This window comes from Candoia aspera, chromosome 4 (genome assembly GCF_035149785.1).
Source record: "Candoia aspera isolate rCanAsp1 chromosome 4, rCanAsp1.hap2, whole genome shotgun sequence".
In the NCBI taxonomy this organism is placed as follows: domain Eukaryota; kingdom Metazoa; phylum Chordata; class Lepidosauria; order Squamata; family Boidae; genus Candoia; species Candoia aspera.
The window spans coordinates 39,367,665-39,383,091 of record NC_086156.1 but is presented as its reverse complement, the minus strand read 5'-3'; positions in this window follow the sequence as shown (position 1 = coordinate 39,383,091).

Below are 15,427 nucleotides of genomic sequence, written 5' to 3'. Positions count from 1 at the left end.
GAGATTTAAATCAGCAACCATGTCCGGGTGCATTAGGCACCTGGAACAGCCCGAGTCTATTAGGGCCCAGACTTCAGCCGACTTCTCAGTGGAACTTAACTTAACTTTTATGTACAGGGTGGGACAGTTGGCACTCACCACGTCGCTGTGCTCATTCTCCTCCTCCACCTGCCCTCTGGCGCTTCTCAGGGCAGGTGGCTGGCATTTCCCGCCGGTTCTTCCTGGTCGTTCTCCTCCTCTTCACTGGAGTAAGGTAGTTCTTTTGCTCTGATCTCTCCCCTGGCCGCTGGCATCTTTTTGGGCGCTACGGGTGGTTTGCCCGGCATTTTTCCTGGCCTGTCAACTACCTTTGTTTTCGGGCACGCCGCCGCTTTGTGGTCCTCTTTCCCGCATCAAAGTCACTGCCCCTTGGTGAACCGTTGTTCCCTCTCCTCTCTCCAGGGTTGGGATGTTGGCCTCACCGGTCCTGCAGCGGTTCGGGGTCCCTTTACCATCGCCGCTTGTTGCGCCGCCCTCTTGGCTTGTAGGAAGGTTTCCTGGGCATTTTCCGCCTTACCGGCCAGCAGTATCCACTCATGTAGAGTGTTTGGGTCGTCTCTGAATAATGCCCACCTCAGAACGTCCAAGTTCAGGCCCTCTTTGAAACGTTCAATTAGGGTAGACTGCGACCAGTCCACCACCTTTCCAGCCAGTGCTTTAAACTCCATGGCATAATCTGCTACAGATCATTGCCCTTGGCTGATTCCCCTTAGGGATCTCTTCGCTCTCTCCTTTTCTAAGGGGTCTCTGAAGAGCAGATTTAGTACCCAGAGGAACTCGTCGAAGTTATCGAGCTCTGGGGCTTCTGCCTGGTATAGCTGCACATACCAGTCAGCTGCCCTTCCTTTAAGTTTGTTAGCAATGGCATTAATTTTGCCCTTTTCTGAGTGGAAATATGGCCCAAATTCTTCCATGTAGTTCTTGGCATTTGTTAGGAAGAAGGATAATGTTGCTGGGTCCCCGTCGAATTTGACCCTGAAGTCTTTCACCCCCGCTCCTGGTGGGCTCCAAACCACATCTGGTTATCTGGACGTACCTCGGGCTGCTGGGGTTCTCCGGTCTCAGTGTGGGGATTCCTCAAGCCGGACTCCAGGCGGCGTTGCCTCAGTTTCGTGCCAGCTCCAGTCTCTTCCCAGCGGTCACGTCTCCAGGGTGGGAGGGGGGGAAGATGACCTCCTGGCGGATTCTGCGAGGTGAACTCTGCCTGGCGCTGCCTCAGCCTCCTGCCATCTCCTTCCTCTCCCCGGCTGTCGCGTCTCAGGGGTGGGAGGGGGGGGGCGATGAACTTCTGGTACCTGTTTCCACCTCACCCCTTCCTCGGGATTCCCACGCCACCGACCATCGCAGGAACAGCTGTTCAATTGACTCCAGCCTCGCCTCCATTATCCTCAGCTTCTCAGCTGTCTGGGAGCCTTCCTCGGTTCGTCCGATCTGGCGCCTTCCTTCGGCTCCTGCGATCGTCGAGGACAGCCGGTCCCGTGGCTCCCTAGATGCCCCGAGCGTCCCTGGCAGGGATCCTGGCATCTCGTCCAGGGTGACCCACTCACCCTGCGACTCTCTGGTGGCTTCAGGTGTCCTGCTCCTTCTGGCCTCCTCCTCCTCCGAGCTTGATCTCGAACCCTCCTGGAGTCCATACCATCTGGGAATGGTGTTCTCACTGATCGCCTGTGCCGTGGAGTTGGGTGCCCCGTCGCCGGTCCTCTGGTAGCCACCTCTTCGTGGGTTGAGTCTTTCCATTGCCAGCTTTGATCCCTCACAGACGAAATCTGGAATGGTGCTAGCGGAAATTTTTTTTTGATTCCTGTCTTTATGTGATGGTTGCCTTATTCAAAAAAAACACAGACTCACCAGCCAGGGCTAAGGATATCTGGTTTATTAAGAATAGAATGCAGACACAGAGAAAGATGGGAATGAGCACATGACATGCGTGGTAGCCGGTAAATACCCGCGGTGTGGATCTGATCCTTCCCCACCCCCCATTGTCCCAAAGTCTTGACCGACGGTGAACCCGGAGTCTCGATGGGTGATCAGGGGGCGATTCCGGAGTCTCGATGGGCGATCAGGGGGATTAGCGCTGATTACCTCTGTCCTCTTCCTGTGTCCAGAGCAGGTGTGTCCCCCGTGGTAATGCAGAGATGTCAGGGAGATAGGATAATGGTTTCCCGGGTCAGGGCAAAGGTATGGCTCCTTTGTCCTTTATCTGTTTTGTCTTTCAGTGCTTATGGGATTAGCACTGATTCTTTCCTCCCCGCTCCCCTTCACCGGAAAGGCATGTTCCCTGTTGTGATGTATGTATACATCGCAACGGGGGACATGACATGTACATTCCACTAGGAAGAAACCTACTTTGGAATCAGTGGGTGATTTACTATCAACCCACATTTGATAGTCAGAAGTATTTTTTTCAAGATCCAGTAAGGGAAGAAAAAAGGAAATACCCTTTCCACATCTGCAGTGATCTGGAAATCTATCTACTGCCCCTGGTGGATGTCATTTTAACATTTTTTAAACATTTTTTTAAAAAAAATCCTGAACTTCAAATCCATATGTGATAAATATGGTTTGGTCCACAGACATAGAGGGTGTATTTCTCCACATGCTTCCTTCCACCTCCAGTTAACTGAGGCAGACAAGTTAGGGGTCATTGTATGCAGAAAAACTTACAGTACTTTAATTACTAAGGCAATATTATGGCATATCCTTTTGCAGACCACAGATCATTTCATCGGGTTCACCTATTCCATGAATATGCCAATATTCCATAAATTAGAGCCAGTTTGGTGTAGTGGTGAAGGTACTGGCCTAGAAACTAAGAAACTGTGAGTTCTAGGCCTCCCTTAGGCATGAAAGCTGCTGGATGACTTTGGGCCAGTCACTTTCTCTTAGCTCAATCCACCTCATAGGGTAATTGCTGTTGTGGGGAAAATAGGAGGCATTAGGAGGTGGCATTAGGTATCTTCACCGCCTTGAGTCGATGATATATACAGTAGATATAGATACAGATATATAGATATAGAGGGATAATAATAGCAATAATAATTGTTAGCCATTAAAAGGACAGAAGGTATTTGCAGCAGTAGATTAGCATGGTTGGTCCTTTGCATATTATACAGCATGAAAACTAATGTGGTATAATATTTTTAATATTATATTAGGACTAAAGAAACTCAGGTTCTATTCCTTACTCAATCATGAGCTTTATTAGCTGACTTGCAGTCAAATAACTCTGTCAGCTCAGTTTAGCTCACATGGAGGATTACATAAGGGCAGACCATATATACTGCCTTCAGTTCCTTGGAGTAAAAGTGGGGTATGAGTATAATTAATATAACAACAACAACAACAACAACTGTACTCCTTCATTCTAGATGCTTTAAGATTTGATGGTCAATGCATTGTCTTTGGGTACATTCAAGTCTAATGTTTTCGAGAAAGCAGGAGTATTACCAACAGCATGAGATTATCTGACCACATACTTGTTTTAATGCCAGAAGATTTTAATTTTTTAAATAAAGATTGGAACTATCTTTGAGAGAGATAAAAATATTGTGCATCTCTATGGCCAGCCATAATGTGTAAGTTATATGACAATTTCTTGATTGTTTTGGACCCTTCACTCTAAATCACTGGTCCTATATTACTGATAAGGGACACTAGATTAGCTTTAATTCGCTTGCAGAAATTACCATCTCAGCGAATCTATCCTGAGGTTAATTAATCTTGGAGTGAAGTTGAAAAGAATTTTAAGAGTATTCCCATTTGATTGCTCTGGCTCAGCTTGTGGCTTTCTCAAAGCCAAGGAAGAAAGATGAAAAATTGTTAATATCTCTTAGAAATTTGTGAAAGGGGTCTGCACAGTGGGACAATTTCCACAGCTCTGATGATTTAGAGTTGTGAAGGATCCCCTCTAGGGGATTTTGTGAACCATGCCATGCTAATTAACTCCATTGTTATGTTTTGTTTTGAACATTAAAGTCCCTCTGGGATTATGGCACTTCTGTCTCCAGCAGAGGATTACATTTTGAACCACTGTATAACATCCATTTGACATCATACTAACAAAAGAGATTAACAATAAGGGGAAGCATATATGTATAATTTGATGATAGAACTGATGAGAGGCCAAAACTACTACTTCTGTTACTACTACTACTTCCTTTTCCTCTAACTAGTCCTTGTCACAGGCACCTTTCACATGTTGTATTTTTCTTTTTTACTTAGTCAAAATGTTGGAATGCAATTTAGATACATATGCAAGCATTTATTTTGTAAACAGCATACAAATAAGGAATATACCCAACTTCTTGTTTTGGTTCTCTAGCTCTTTCAGTATTTCTGAAGGGTGCCAAAAGGCTGGGAGATGGTCAGAGGAGAAAATGCATCCAGATTGCCTTCTTTAGAAGGGCAAGATGCTTAGGAGTACAAAAAGTATGATCTCCACTTCAGTACTGATCTTTCTAAACTGGGATATTTCCAACCAAAAGTATGTACAAGGAGCCTTGGCTACCATTCTCCTGAGAAATAGTCTGTAGTTCAAGTCAAAGAGAGCTGAGTTTTGGCCTCTACAAGGTGACAAGAGGATAATTCATTACTTCTACCATAATTCTTGTATGGGAATTAAATGAGGGTATCCTGAACCCTAAATAGCATGGTGAATGCTATTTGATTCTATTTACTTATTTATTTACTTTTATTTTTATACCGCTATACTTTACATAGGTTCTTGGCAATGACAGTTGTGTTCCAAACATATTTTTGGAGCATGGGTAACGTACTCCTGGTTTGAAGGATATAAGGTTTGACAGAACAAATCCTCTTACAATTAATAAATTCTGCAGTTGTTTTGAATGAATCTTGGATGGCGGACTATTAATACAGTATTTCAACTCTTTAAGCTTCCTTATCAGAAAGTATCTTAGGGGAAAAGAGGATGTTGCATATTCTAGGAGTCCTGGTGGCCATGAGCCACTGGTATATCTGCCTATGAACATTGTACACTAGACATAAGCAGTCTTTGGAAGAGAGATGTCATTGTTTGCCCTTCATGCCAGGAGAAACTACACAGAAGTTGCCTGTCTTCAGTGAAATGAAGCACAGGATTAGGCAAAGTTAGATCAATTTAGTTAGAGATTCAGTAGAGATGTATATCAATAGCTTTAGCGTTAGGTGTGGAAAATCAGTCTCCTACACATACACACACGGGGGGGAGGGCAGAATGGTGGAAGATGGGGATTAAGAGCTGTTACAGCTCCTACTCTCTTCTTCTACAGTATATGCTAGGCTTTGCAGCAGTAACAAAAACTCCCTAGCCACTTAAGAATATACAAAAATGTTTATGTCAAATCCAGCCTTCCCCAGCCTGGTGCCCTTGCAACTTGCTGGATTCAAACTCTCACAATCACCAGCTTTTGGTAAAGCTGGCTAGGAATTCCTGTAGTCCCAATGCATTAGGAGGGTGTCAAGTTAAGGGAAGCAGCTGTAGTGAATCAGAATATTACATATAAAGTTATTTCTTCTCAAGAACTATGAGAAAAATAAGATTCCATGGCAGAAAGTTGGATAGGAAGACAGATGGAAATACAGCTTCATTCAAAGCCTAGTTGTTGGAATTCATTGCTGGAAAATGTGAGGCTGATTGTGGTTATTTTAGAACAGCCTTCCCCCATGTGGGGATGGGTGGATTTCAAATCTCAGGATTCCCAGGAGGGTGTCTCAACTGGGAAAGGCTGTCCTTAGATGGCCTTTTTAAATGAGTAAGTCTTAACTTCCCAACTGGTGCTTTTCATATATGTTGAACAACAAGCCATATAGCTATTCATACTGAGGATTATGGAAGCTGTAGTCCAACACGGATGACACTGGGTTGGAGAAGGTTGGGATAGGCTAATCGAAGAGATCTTTCATAGGTTATTTGCCAAGATAACTAAATAGAACATTCATATTCAAAGACCATATATCTATAAATATTTGAAGCTGAGAACATAGAAAGGCTACTGTTTGTGGGTGTCCAATCACCACTGAAAACTAGGCAGAAGCAGCCCATTTTGGCATAGTCAATTGAATGCAATTAAATATAAACATGATAAAAAATTTTGGTTAGTGTGATGCATTAACTGTCTGAAAATTTTTGCCTTCCTTGGCAAAAAAATGTTTATTTTTTAAAAGTTGTATTTGAATTATTTCTCTATATCCCACAAGTTTTTATTTTAAAGCCCAGTTATTAAAAGTTAAAGTCAAGTTCCAAGACACTTGAAAATAAAAAAATTAGAAGAAAAAGAAAGAGAAAATAATAGATTCCACTATGCCTGTGGATGCTTCTACATAACCAACTTTGGTCTTCCACAATTTCAAATGCAACAGCCTCTGGCAGATGAGCTCCATTTTATTCTCAAAGTGGTATCATTAGTTGACCTTTTGAGTTGGTCTATGATTATAATAAAGTACCGTATCTTGTCATTAACTGATGCCCCAAAACTGATCAATAAGATTTAATTTAAGCTGACCTGATGAGATAATGCTGTGCTTATAAATATGATGGCCACAAGAGGTCATAACAAGTTCTGTGAAAGGCCCTCTTGCAACAGATATGCCCTGAAAAGACTCTGTGCCTGCAAGAAAGTGTTTAGTCCCACATGCTACCAAACATCATGTGGGAAAATATTTATGGGAAGTGATTGTTGTACAAAACTTTTTGTTGTGAAGTGTATCGGTGTGTCAAAAGCAGCTGCAGAATGAGAAGAATGTGCATACTGAAGTGTAAAGCACATACAGAGAGAGAGCGAGAGAGGTCAATATAGATGACGACATACACTAGTCAGTCCATTGTCATATCAGATCTTCTTGGCCAGTTACGATACTTTATGATTAAAGACAAAGCAATTGAGAATGAAGAACAGAGTCAGTAGTTCTGATGTGCTCTGATTGCAAAGACCTGGATTCAAGTTAACTTGTGCTGAAACTGCAGGACTGTGTGTGTGTAGTCTAGATGTATATTTATATTTTTACAGCCAGTAGTCCAACATAAATAGTCCTACAATGCTATGATGCAATTGATCTTCCAGTTCTCAAGAGTTCCATTTTTTTCTGCTTTTCAACCTAACTTTGAGCGTTAAAAACAATATTTCTGGGGCGTATTTTTGACTGGGCTTTCTTGTGTGATGATGACTGGTGCTACTTCTGGCTTTCTGATATCCATCTCTCCATCACCTTGCATCCTCTTGGCTTCCATCTCTCCTAATCAGAAAAGTAACTTTTGGGAGAGTTCCCTCATGCTGTCTTCCTGCCTTTGGGATTTAAATGAACCAGGAGAAGTGAGAGCAGGCCTGCACAACTTGTAGAAGGGAAAGGGCCAGATTAATACCTTAAAAGTAATTGTGGGCCACAAAGGTATAGGTGGCCCGCTAATCAGCTGTTTAGCAGCTACCAGCATGGTGGCAAGGATGGAGATCTGAAGGCATTGGAAGCCCTTGGCAGCATGCCTGTTGGGGAGGAAGTAGCTATGAAAACCTAGGCGGCGGTGGATCCTTCTTGTCAACAATAGATTGGTTATTTTATAAAAAAAATGATGGTGGGCCGCATGTGGCCTGTGGATCATATGTTGGGCAGGCCTGAGTGCAGATTAGGGCTGTGCCAAGCTTTTGAAAGAGGATTTGAAAGAGGTGCTTTCTCTTGAAGTATTCAAGCAGCCAAATCCTTTGCAAAGTATGCATGAATACTTTGAAGGCTGTCTTCAGCTGTCTGTGCAGGACAGCTGTTTCTTTCTGTTAGTGACTCCAGTGGAAGTGTTGTGCTTGTGTGCGCATGCAAGCCCAGACAGCTAGAGGAGACAGCCACATGAACCTTCCAGAGGACACTGTTGTTTTAAATCAGGTAGAGATCCATTTTTAAGATTTGTTACATAGCCCTATTACAGAGTATCGGAGTGAAAAAAAGATTCCCTTTGAGCATCTTGTTACTAACCTAAATGCAAGAATTGCACTGACATTTTCTGCTCTTTGGGGGCAAACATGAAACAACGTGTTTTCTGTGATCCTGAAGAAGCAAGCGGAAATGAAATGCTTTTCATGGCATTAGTGGACTATCTCCTCAGACACTAAACTGAGTGATTTTTTCACCTCTTGAAGCTTCATCTAGCTGAAACCTAACCTGGTTTAGGGATTTCAGACAGAGAAGAAATAAATATCTAGGGCCAAGTTCCAAAGGACCACTTGCGACAATACTGTTTCAATCTCATTGTTCTCTTGCTGTCTTTAAAGATTAACATTAGATACTTTTTAAAAAATCACCACCATATTAGTAAAATACTTTTAAAAAAAACCTATCCTTTCATTTTTAATCCTAGTGCCACAGGGTGTAGCAAGTTGCAAATGGTTTAATGATGGAATTGAAATTCAAACAGCTAAGAGGACAGGTAAAATGCTGAACTGCCCAGTTGCATACAAGCTCCAGGATAAATTTAGGGAAGGTGTGCCAATGTGGGTTGAAGCCGAGAGTTCAGGGATCTAGAGCCAGAGGTCCACAGAGCTCAGTCCAGAATTGCAGCCATAAGAAACAAGAGCTAGAAAGCAGTCACCCAACAATGTGCAGGTCCAGGAAAATGGAATGAGGCATCAGCAGCGAAGCAAGAATGTGTGTTAGTCTAGGATTCAGATGCCATAGAATTCCGCAAGCTGGCCTGAGTCATGAAATCTAGAACCTGAAAGCAGAGCAAAGATACTATCCTGTTTCAAGCTAAGCAAATACCCTGGCTCAAGTGGTTTGCTGATGAGTAGTATTGCAGTCAATTACAAAGATAGGAAGAGTTGGCTGGGCAGATGCATGCATACAGGAAAGTGAGGTCTTTCCTGAAAGCTGGATGCAGCATGGGTGGTTTAGCATTCTGTCCAAAGTCAAGCTGTAGGAGACAAATAGAGTACATCTTCTGGAAAATGGAATGTGGCAGCGATAGAGAACCAAACATGGTCTGCAATAGTGCAGAAGTCAAATGCCCAAGAGATTAGTCAACCAGCCCAAGTCACAGAGCTGAGAGACAAGAAGCAGGGCAGGAAGTAAGGACACAGGAACACTGATCCAAGGTTGGTAAGTTGTTTCCAACAGGGTAGTCACTGGCATGACTAATTAAGAAATTAGGCTGTTCTTAAATAGGCCAGATGCAGGTGTGACTTAGTTACAGGCATTGGCGTTCTTGCTTCTTGAGGAGCCAAGCACAGGGTCAATGCTTGGCTCCCTGAAGCTGTTGATGTATGCTGGGGCTGGTCTCTCATCACCTGCCTCCTCCGGCTCCCAATCCTGCTAATTTTCTGCTGAGTAAGCTTCAAGTGATAGGTTGTCTGCTGACTCTTGGGGCAGATAACCTTATGGATCAGGCCACTCAGCCTCTGACTCAGAGGAGCCCATGGCAGGTATAAGAATGCAGATATGATATTGGAAAGTTGTTTCCAGTTGAGTGCAAGGTCCTGGCTGCTGCTCCTAAATAGCCCCAGCTACAGGCATGGTGAAATTGAGGTGTGGTTGCCTCTGCTTCCTGAAGGACCAAGCTAATTGCCTTGGCTCTGTCCTGGGCTTAGGTCCCCTGCCAGGATCTGGTCCTTCCTTATCTGAGTCTGCCCTCATTGTCTCCTTGGTCTTCTGGAGATGATGGGTTGCCTGCTGGATTGCCATGTGAGGCTGACAGCTTGTCACATTGGACCCTTCAGCCTCTGACAGAGGAGGCAGAGGAGATCCTAGCAAATGGCTTAATATTTCTGTTTGTGTAGGACATTAACTGTGCTCCTCATGACCCAGTTAAGCATGTTGCATAAACAGGACTTAGAAGTAGCAAATCCAGTGTCTATATACATTCTCTCTCTCTCTCTCTCTATGTGTGTGTGTGTATATATATATATATAATTTAGTATATATATTATTTATGCCACAGTATATATAACATACACAAACACATATAATTTTTATGAAAGATTTTTAAAAAGGAAGATAAAGACTAATACAAACCAATATAAACTAAGAAAAATAAAAATAAAAGAGAAAGCTAAAAGTGCAAGAAAGGAAGAAAAAGAAAAATAGAAAAGAAAGAGAAAAGATATGAAGATCTTCTTTATAGCAGTTATAAGTACAATTATAAATTTACCTCTTACTCTATGGTTACAACATAATTCCCTTCTTTCTATATCCTCAAATCCAGTATCTCACATAGAAGAGAATAATCCTATTGGCTCAGTTATAGGTGAATCCAGTCAACTGTGGCTTAGTCAGTAAGTCATGATGCAAACTCAGAGTCATTAGCCTTACACATAGGAGAAAGAAAATCCCAGTGAGAAGCTTCTGGATAAAATGGGAGATGGCTTGCTACCTGAGATCCTTCCATATTGACATAGGAAAGATTGTATCAGGGTTTATGACAATTGTTTTTATAGCCATTAAAAATAATCTTTTCCAAATCTAATGTGAGCTTAACTGTGTAGGCAGCCCCAATTGCTAAAGTAAAATTTGAAATAACTCTGCTGTCCCATGTGAGATCTTACTTCCTAACCCCTTGAATGGTGGCCATTATTTCACTTGAAATACAAAGAATCAGGTCTTCTCATATTTTTTGAGCCCAAGTCAGTGGTTGGTGTCCATGGCAGATAGACCAAGGGAAAGAACTACTGTTAACTGTAATCTTTCATCAGCCTTCCCTAACTTGAAAAGGTGAAGGGTCCCCTGTGCAAGCACCGAGTCATGTCTGACCCTCTGGGAGGCCGCCACTTTCGCGGCGTTTTCTTGGCAGACAATAGCAGGGTGGTTTGCCATTGCCTTCCCCAGTCATCACCTTCCCTAGCAAGCTGGGTACACATTTTACCGACCTCAGAAGGATGGAAGACTGAGTCAACCTGAGCCGGCTACCCAAGAGAAAATCCAGCTTCCGCTGGGATCAAACTCAGGTTGTGGGGAGAGTTTCGGTTGCAATACTGCTGCCTACCACTCTTTGCCACACGTTTTCCTAACTTAAGCAGCATTAAATCTATCAACGGAAATACTTGGTTTCTTTAGAGCAGTGTTTCTTAACCTTGACAACTTAGCTGGCTGGGGAATTCTGGGAGTTGAAGTCCACATATCTTAAAGTTGCCACGATTGAGAAACACTGCTTTAGAGGGTACAATGTAAAAACAAAGAACATTCAGTTTCTCTTAGAAATCCCCTTGTGAATTTTTACTGTATGTATGCTGTGGAACAGTTACTCAGTGTGCAGCCTTCATCTGCTGGGGAAATTGGACAGAAAGAGAGAATGCTCATTCCTGCTTGCAGCTCCCTGGTACAAATCCAGACTAATGTGTCTGTAACCAGTGAAACGGTTTCATTGGTTCCAGATTTAAAGCAGCATGACTGAGAGCCAAATTCAGCCCTGGATAGTGAAGTGTATCTTAAGTGTTGCAGGTGATGTGGATACAGCTGTGCCTGCAGCTATTCTAATCCTTTTAGGGTAGACTACAGCATCAGAAAAGAGGGGAGAGGGAAGAGATGGAGGAAAGGAGGAAAAGTATTAATCCAGAGGTATGCCAGTAGTTTCTCTCTCTCTCTTTTTTTTTTAGGAGAAGATAGGCCATTAGCAGAGTAAAGGATTAGAAATGCAGTCTACTAAATATACTCCAAGGGTTGCCTGGATTCTTGGTTCTTTATAAATATTTAGCTGTTTGCTGAAATATTGAACACTTGGATTGCAGGTTGAACTAGAGCTATCTATTCAAGGCTGCAAACCACTAGTCTAACCCTTTGCTGCCATCCAGTGGTCATCTGGGGGTTGCACCTCAGATCTGGAAGCACTAGCTAAACAGAATGTGCTTTTTAAGTCTCATAGATGCTCATTTGCTCATCACTGTAAGCCATAGCATGTTTTATTCATGGTTACTGAGCAAGCCAAGTGGACTACTTCATACATAGGTGAATTCACACAACTCTGATTTGTTTGTTTGTAGCTAAGCATGTTGTGCAAACCTAGCCAGGTTCTGAATTAAAAACAAACTGGTGCTATAATTTATTTATTTATTTATAAAATTTATATGACTGCCTATCTCAAGTTTGTGACTCTAGGCTGCTCACAGCATACAAAAATCAAACACAACACTTCATAAAAAATAATAGAACCATATCCCAATCATAATCCCATGCATGCCAGCTCAACTAACAGTCTCATCACAATGCCTGAGGGGGAAAACCAAGTCTTCAAGGCTTTCTGGAAGACTATCATGTCTGGATCTTTGAGTGGGGGGATTGTTCCATAGTGCAGGTGCTGAGTCAGAGAAGATACACTTTCTAGATGACACTGTTTCACAGAGGGGACATGGAGCATGCCCACACTCCCATGTCTAGTGGAATTAACAGACACTCTTGGGGAGATGCAGTCTTATAAATAATCTGGCCATATGCTTTATAGGTGACCACCAACATCTTAAATTGCACTGGAAGCCTACTAGAAACCACTGTAGCTTGCAAAGTAATGGTGTTACATGGGTGCAGTGTGGTGTGCCCAAAACTGACTGCACCATTACATTATAGACCAGCCGCAGCTTCCAAACACTCTTCAAGAGCATCCCTATGTAAAATGCATTGCATTAGTTTAAATAGGAGGTGATTAAACCATGAGTGACTTGAACAGAGCCTCCTGTTTCACTAATGAGTGCAATTGGTGCACAAGATAAAGTTGTGCAAAGGCCAACTTGATCATAGCTGCCACCTGGTCACAGCTGGCCATTTAGTTGCTTTGAGTCCAAATTGTGCACTTACTCTGTCTGGGGGACTGCTAACTCCTTGAGAGTCATAGATGGTAAATCTCTGGAACAGGGGTCCCTAAAACACACAGATATTCAGTCTTGTTAGGAATGAGTTGAAGCCTGTTCTTCCCCATCCAAACACTAATGGCCTCCAGGCACTGGGAAAGAGCCTTGATGGCATCACTTGGACAGTCTGGGAGCAGAGATATAAAAATAGTGTTATCAACATACCAATTGTACTTAACCCATGCTGCTGGATGACCTGGCTCAGGGGCTTCATATACAGGTTAAGCAGAAGTAGAGAGAGTAGGGAGAGTGGAGAGCCCTGAGGGGCCATGCAATGCAGCAATCTAGGGCAGACCCCTTCCACTCTACCAACACCAACTGAAGCCACCCTTGGAAAGAGGAGAACTACTGTAAACCAGCGTCCCTTATTCCCAACCCCCTAAATCAGTCCAGAAGTTTACTGTAATCAGTGGTATTGAAAGCCACTGAGAGATCAAGGAGTACCAAGATGGATGCGCTATCCACATCCTGAGCCCACCAGAGCTCATCCAGAAGTGCAATCAATACCATCCTGGTACTATAAATCAATCTGGAACCTGACAGAAAAGGGTTTAGATAATCTGTTTCTCTAAACGTCCTTTCCGGAAGATTGTTGGAGCTGTCAACAACCTTCCCTAAAAAGCGGTGGTGGAGATTGGATGAAAGTTGTCCAATTCTGTTGGATGTGGCAATGGATTCTTCAAGAGAGGGCATGCCACTGCTTCGTTCAAAGTGGCCAGTACTGTCCCCTCCCTTACCCTAATCCACCATACAGATCCAGTCTCATGTTGGATCTTGGGAGACCTTAACCAATCAGGTGGGACATGGGTCTAAAGTATAAAGGCAGAGCTCAAAGCCCCAAGGACCCTTTCTACTTCCTCAACCCTAATTGGTTCAAACTCTTCCCAGAAAATAGAGCAAAGCTTATCAGTTCCATGGAACCTTTGCAGCCAGAGTCTAATTCTGAAGCAATCGACACGATTTTATCCACCAGATGCCTGGAATAATCCTCACAGCAGGACTGAATTACTTTAAACAAGGTCACCTGCTTGTTGTCTGTGGATGTGATAAGAGCAGAAAAATAAGCATGTTTTGCCATTCTTATCACAAGGTAATCACAAGGTTGCGGAGCACCTGAATTTCAATCACGTGACAGTGGGGATGCTGTAATGGTAGTAAGTGCAAGGACCAGTTGTAAAGTTACTTTTTCAGCGATGGTATACATTGCCTCTTGTACAGATAGTCCTCGCTTAATGACTGCCCTGTTTAGCAACTGTTCAAAGGTATGCCATCGCTGAAAAAGTAACTTTACAACTCAACTGGTCCTTGCACTTATGACTGTTGCAGTGTCCCCGCAATCACGTGATTGAAATTTGGATGCTTTGCAACTGGCAGGCGTTTATGACCATTGCCCCATCCCATGGTCATGTGATCGCCATTTGAGTGCTTCACAGCTGGCTTCCGACAAGGAAAATCAATGGAGAAGCCAGCAATAAAATTGCAAGTTGTGGTTACATGATGTTTTGCTTAATAACCACATCACTTAGCAATGAGTTGTGGGTCCCAATTGTGGTTGTTAAGCGAGGCCTACCTGTACTATTTCATTCCTGTGGCTCCTCTGAAAATCAGAGAGCTCTTCAGGATCCATGCATGCAGAGAGTCTGCACAAGTGTGATCCAATTCAAGATCTTTGTCACCTGCTCATTCTAAGCAGCAACCAAGTCCTTGCTCAAGTTGTGCAACATAGCTTCAGGAACAAACTGCCTGAGGTGGACTAATCAAACAGGTCCTTCCTCCCTGCACTGGAGAGCAGCCAAGTGGGTGGCAAGGCTAACAGGGAATGATCTGTTTATGACAAGGGACTGATAGTAACCTCTCCCAACTCCAGATCACATTGCCACAGTCCCAGAACAAAAACCAGATCTAATGTGTGACTTGTGCAGTGGGTTGGGCCATCAATAACTTAAGACAGATCCATGGTTGCCATAGTGGCCACTTCTGACCCTGGAACAGAGTAGGCAGATAGAAGCCTCTTAGTACCACAAGTCTAGGGAACTATACCACTAACTTAGCCCAGTGTCAAGCAGCTCAGGCAGGGAGGCCACTAGACAGCAGGGAGGCTGGTACAAGCTCAGTAAACCCATCTGTTCCTTCAAAACCAACTTCACAAAATTTCACATCTGGTTATTTGCAGAACAGTGCCCCTGGCAGCCACCCAGAATCTCTTGATGGCAGTAGCTGCTCAACCACCCTTGCCCTGGAGTCACAGCTAGTTCCATACATGAAACCTAAGTGGGCACATCTCAGAGGGGAACCCCCCCATGCCCAACCAAGTTTTCAGAATGCATACCAGGTTGGCCTGTCATCCAAAATTAAATTGTGGATCAGTCAGGCTTCATTACAGACCAACTTTATTATTAAGAAGTAACAGTCGGACACCAGGGGCACTGAAACTCTGAAGACCAGGCATGGGGGCCAAACAGGGGCAGGAAAGCAGCATTGATAAGAAACACTGAGGCCACCTTTGCCCAGAGAGCCCCCCTCCCCGATTCCCATCATCTCTCTCCATGCCCATCATCACCATGATGTTATTGCCT